A 6,000-nucleotide genomic window follows, 5' to 3' on the forward strand; every position below is an offset into this window, starting at 1 on the left:
CCCAATAGCAGCAAGCTATGAATTCTTTATTAGTGAACTGCTAGTTCAACTCAACCCATAAGGTGCCACACTACCAAATGATAACCTCCTGCACAGCTGGGATTAGTCACCTCCACTGAGAAGTAAGTGCAAACCATGGACCCAGTGGTTATGACAGGTACTTAGGGGTAAAGGATATAGGGCTATTTTATTTACTCAGCCCTGGATGTTGGTGCTATTTTGGGAGGCTGCTTGATGCACTGAATACAGTTAAAAAATTACATATATACTGGAGAATATTTACTCTTTAATATTTGAGGAAAAAAAATTACAATTTAAAGGGAATTGCCTCCATTTGGTGCACATATTTTTCTGTCCCTTGTATTTTTCTTTCTTCCCTATCAAATATTTGCTTAAATAGTCCCACAGATATTTTACACATGGGAAATTATATAAACATATGTAATATAAATATATATATATTTCCAATAATGAATATCCTACATATATCCAGCCAGGCTGCTGTTTCCACATGGTTGCTTAGAATAAGAGCTACAGGGAATGTTCCTAGGTCTATCTTTACTAATTAAAGGCACTGCCCAATATTCCAGTATACATTATACCAAATTCTTAACACTTCTGTGTCTGATCACTTGCTCCCTATGCTGTCCCTTTCCTTTCCAACCTTACACAAGCAAGATAATACAGTAACTGTCTGTTTCCATCAACTCAGATACATCATTCCATTAAGGCTCTTTATTCTGTAAATATTTTTTAGACAGCGGTCAAACTGGAAGTTTATACAGCAATATATTTTAAAGCCCCCAAAATTGCAGGGCCCTTCTGGACCCTCTATATTTTTGACCCCATGTCAGATGTAAGGTCTGCTCCCCCATTTTTATTGTTCTGGAAAGGGTTGAAGCTGACATACACAAATGGGTTGAATTCAGCAGACTCTGTGGGACAAATGACTATAAGGCCCATGGCAAAAGACCATTCACATCATTGTTATCTCTCAGATAGGATCACAGCATTAAAAATACAAAAAGTCTATGGCAGATACTGTTGATGTTAGGCCTGAATTGTTGAAGAATATGTAACACAGTCTCCATTTATTGACAGAGTACCTGCCATAAAAGAGTGTTTCCCATTCACATAAATAGGAAGCAGCTGTCAGAGGGAACAAACTTTTGATCAGTACAGTTCCCCCTGAGGAAAACAATTATGCAAAGTCCCATGGACCTTATGAAAATACATTTGCTTTTGGCCTAAACTCAAACGTTGGCTCCTCTGCAGTCTAGTATCTAAGGAAAATATAAAATTTGTATAAAATAGCAATTGTTCAATACACCAGAAACTATTTAGACATTGAACTGGAAATACAATGTATAACAAGCCTTGCTTGGATATATTTAACTTCTTATATCCCCAGTTACACTGATTTATTTCCTGTTTAAACACCTTATAAATACATAAATATTTCAAATAGTGGCTTATACTGCTGAACTTTCAGTTGGACACAGGCTGCCTCTTGGTTTGCAGCACCTGTTGGATGTTATGCTCTTTGGGCACTCGTTTGGATTGCTCTGTTCTAACCAATCATCCCAGGGAAAAATCATTTGGATTGATCTATGCAGCACAATCTGGATTGTCAACCCCCAAACACTCCCAGCAAACCAACATTGTACAGACCTTGCTTGAGGCTAATATCATGCCGAATCAGGAAATGGTCTTCCTTTCTCTGTTGCAAGTAAATGCAGAATTCTTAAGGGTGTAATTATTTAATGTAGCATTAATGTTTGTTTTTAGGGTAACCTTGCCCATGTCATGAAAAACATCCCTAGACCACTATTTATACTGCATCAAAAATAGGTCTAGCAGTCATTCTGGCATCAACCAAACTTACACTAATCTGTCTTCAGTGAACCAAATTCCACTGCTCCAGAGTCTGATGGCATAGATTGGGGGTCCCCAACCTTTTACCCATGAGCAACATTTAGATGTAAAGAGAGTTGGGGAGCAACAGACTCATGAAAATATTCCTGGTGGTGCAAAATAAGTGCTTTGATTGGCTATTTGGTAGCTTCTAAGGGTGCCTACAGGAGGGTCTGTTTGGCACTATACATGGTTTTTATGCAACAAAAAGTTGCCTCCAAAGTAGGTATTCAAAAATAAGCACCTGCTTTGAGGCCACTGGGTGCAACATCCAAGGGGTTAGTGAGCAATATGTTGCTCATGAGCTACTGGTTGGGGAATGTTTGCTTATTTATGAAAAAATCAGAATGTAAAAAACTTGATTGAATGCAATCGGGGAAAAACTGTAATACCTTGAATTTATCGAGTTTATAGGCTAAAAAACATGAATACCTCGAATTTATTGAGTTTTCGAGCGCAAACCAGTGTAAAACACCAGAAAATCATGAAGACAAAAAACATCTTCAAATGGTTAAAAGGACCTCTGCCATTGACTTTTACATGCAATTGACAGGTTTTAGCTGGAGTATGTTTGTATTTAAACTTTTAGCAGCTTCGGGGCATATAAAATCTATTCTATAAAATTCTATTTTTTTCTACTGAGTTTATTAGTGAAACTAACCTCGAAACCCCAGAATGTTTCAAGAAAACTCCCTAAATATCATATAGTCTGAGCTGTATGAAACATATATAAATTGGTGCTTGCAGTTGGATTCCATGTGGGCCAGGATTTTTAAAGGGAATGTCAAACTAAAAAATATTTTTTTGCCATATAAAAGTAGACCATTCTAAGCAACTTTGCAATATACATTTATTACAAATTTTCTATGATTTTTTTTGTATATGTATTGCAATTGAAATCAGGGTTTGTCTGTCCCTTTCTATTCTCTGCACTGGCGATACAATGTAAGACAAGGCAGCAGATCTGTCTTTGCTGAGGAATGAAGACTTTTGCAACATTGTTAAAAAGTAACAACCAGGAGTTAAGCAAATACAGCTTTCAATAACAATTGTTTTTACAAACATGTTTAAAAGCAATTACAATTTTAATAAAAGTAAATTGGAAAGTTGCTTAGAATTATGTTTTCTTTTATTAGACTCATTTTTATTGTGGGGTTCACTTGCCCTTTAAGAAATTTGTTTGATCTTTCCTTAGGGCAGATGTTTTCCATTTGTTGTTCTCTAGTTATATATGTATCTATATAAAAATCTTTTTTTTCTTATCCAAATGTATTGCTCTGTCCTTAAATCCAATCCTTAAATGATCCTATATTTATAATTAGGTGCTGTAATACGTCAGTATCAATTAAACATTTTATCTAGTACTAGAAACAACTGATTTAATGATCATCCTACGTTTGTGAAAAGCAATATATTGGCCATACCCTGAAAAAGCTTAAATACGGTGTTTTATGCAATAATGTAGCATATTTGAGGAGAGAACATTGTGTTTATTTCCATTGTATAGAGTAAGTAAGATTAATCACCAGGGAGTGGGGGGGGGTTCTTCTGTACATGTTAATAAAAGGTAATAATGGCAGAAAATGTATTACAAGGATGCCATCAACAAAATGAGAGAGGTTTTATGTCTACTTTAAAATAATAATAGAAAACTATGGGAATGTTATAACAATGGCATACCCATTATCTATGATTTTGTGTAGGATGTTTGTTTTGGGGCTTGTGGCTTCCTGTAAATAAAAAGCATTCCCGCCATAATTTAGGACTAAGTTTTGAGTTACATAGTTACATAGTTAAATTGGGTTGAAAAAAGACAAAGTCCATCAAGTTCAACCCCTCCAAATGAAAACCCAGCATCCATACACACACCCCTCCCTACTTTTAATTAAAATTCTATATACCCATACCTATATTAACTATAGAGTTTAGTATCACAATAGCCTTTGATATTATGTCTGTCCAAAAAATCATCCAAGCTATTCTTAAAGGCATTAACTGAATCAGCATCACAACATCACCCGGTAGTGCATTCCACAACCTCACTGTCCTGACTGTGAAGAACCACCTACGTTACTTCAAATGAAAGTCCTTTTCTTCCAGTCTAAAGGGGTGGCCTCTGGTACGGTGATCCACTTTATGGGTAAAAAGGTCCCCTGCTATTTGTCTGTAATGTCCTCTAATGTACTTGTAAAGTGTAATCATGTCCCCTCGCAAGCGCCTTTTTTCCAGAGAAAACAACCCCAACCCTGACAGTCTACCCTCATAATTTAAGTCTTCCGTCCCTCTAACCAATTTAGTTGCACGTCTCTGCACTCTCTCCAGCTCATTTATATCCCTCTTAAGGACTGGAGTCCAAAACTGAACTGCATACTCCAGATGAGGCCTTACTAGGGACCTATAAAGAGGCATAATTATGTTTTCATCCCTTGAGTTAATGCCCTTTTTTATGCAAGACAGAACTTTATTTGCTTTAGAGTTGTCTTTATAACATAACCTCAAGTCACAAAAGTCACACATGATCTATATAAAATGTTTGTTTAAAGCATTGCACCCTCAAGGGTGGAGGTAAGTATGTGATACATAGGCACAGTGCCTAAGATATCTTAAAGAATTTTTAGTGAACATACGTTTAAATATTTATATTTTAAAAAAAAACCTCCTTTTGATATTATTATTGAATTAAATATATTCCCGCCTACAGGAATGGAATTCAACTATTGTAGTCAAAGAAGCCACATCAGATGTGTGCAGAAGTGAAACCAAGTTGCAAGAACCCACATCCTCAAAGAGGAAAACCAAACCTAGTAGGAGATCATCTACTTCTTTCACACATTGTGCCAGCTTCAGTTTGATGAGAAAAACATATCTTTTTATTTATTTCCAGTTTATTTCATAGAGTCAGATAAAACTGATTAAAAATGGATTTCACTGTTTATCACTATAATACATATATGAATAAAATTTTCTCACTGATTTGAATTGGCTCATTGTATATTAATTGTGTATGAACCCCAATTGTGTATGAAGCCACAGGGGGTACTTTTGTAACGGGCCATGCTGCACCTACTAAAGAGTCAAAGTCCCGAAGAGCCAAAGTCCTGAAGCCGCGAAAAGACTTGAAGCCAGGAAAGGAGCCAAAGTTGAAGTCCTGAAGCCGTGAAAAGACCCAAAGGAGTCGAAGTTGAAATCCTGAAGCCATGAAAGGAGCCGAAGTTGAAGTCCCGAAGCAGCGGGTTATTAAACCCCTGGCCACCAATGTATTATTTTAATACTTTATAGGCCCCTGCCACCAATGTTTTGTTAAAAAAAATATTCTCTGGCGCCAATGTTTTTTTTTAATTTATGGGGGCCCTGACCACCAATGATTTTTAGGGGGTCCTGGCTCCAATGTTTTTTTTTAAAAACATTTATGGGGGGCCCTTGTGCCAATGTTTTTTTTTTACTTATAGGGGGGCCCTGGTAGCCATTTTTTTATCTTTTAGGGGTGCCCTGACCATCAATGTTTTTTTAAAAAAAATATTCTCTGGCGCCAATGTTTTTTTTTAATTTATGGGGGGCCCTGACCACCAATGATTTTTAAAAAACTTTTTTAGGGGGCCCTGGCTCCAATGTTATTTTTTTAAAAACATTTATGGGGGGCCCTGGTGCCATGTTTTTTTTTACTTATAGGGGGGCCCTGGTAGCCATTTTTTTATCTTTTAGGGGGCCCTGCCCATCAATGTTTTTTTAAAAAAAAATATTCTCTGGCGCCAAGGTTTTTTTTTTTTAATTTATGGGGGGCCCTGACCACCAATGATTTTTAAAAAACTTTTTAGGGGGCCCTGGCTCCAATGTTTTTTTTTTTTTTAAAAAAAAACATTTTTGGGGGGCCCTTGTGCCAATGTTTTTTTTTACTTATAGGGGGGCCCTGGTAGCCATTTTTTTATCTTTTAGGCGGGCCCTGACCATCAATGTTTTTTAAAAAAAATATTCTCTGGCGCCAATGGTTTTTTTTAAAATTTATGGGGGCCCTGACCACCAATGATTTTTAAAAAACTTTTTAGGGGGCCCTGGCTCCAATGTTTTTTTTAAAAAAAAAAACATTTA

The sequence above is a fragment of the Xenopus laevis genome, chromosome 3L, assembly GCF_017654675.1.
Source record: "Xenopus laevis strain J_2021 chromosome 3L, Xenopus_laevis_v10.1, whole genome shotgun sequence".
Classification (NCBI taxonomy): Eukaryota; Metazoa; Chordata; class Amphibia; order Anura; family Pipidae; genus Xenopus; species Xenopus laevis.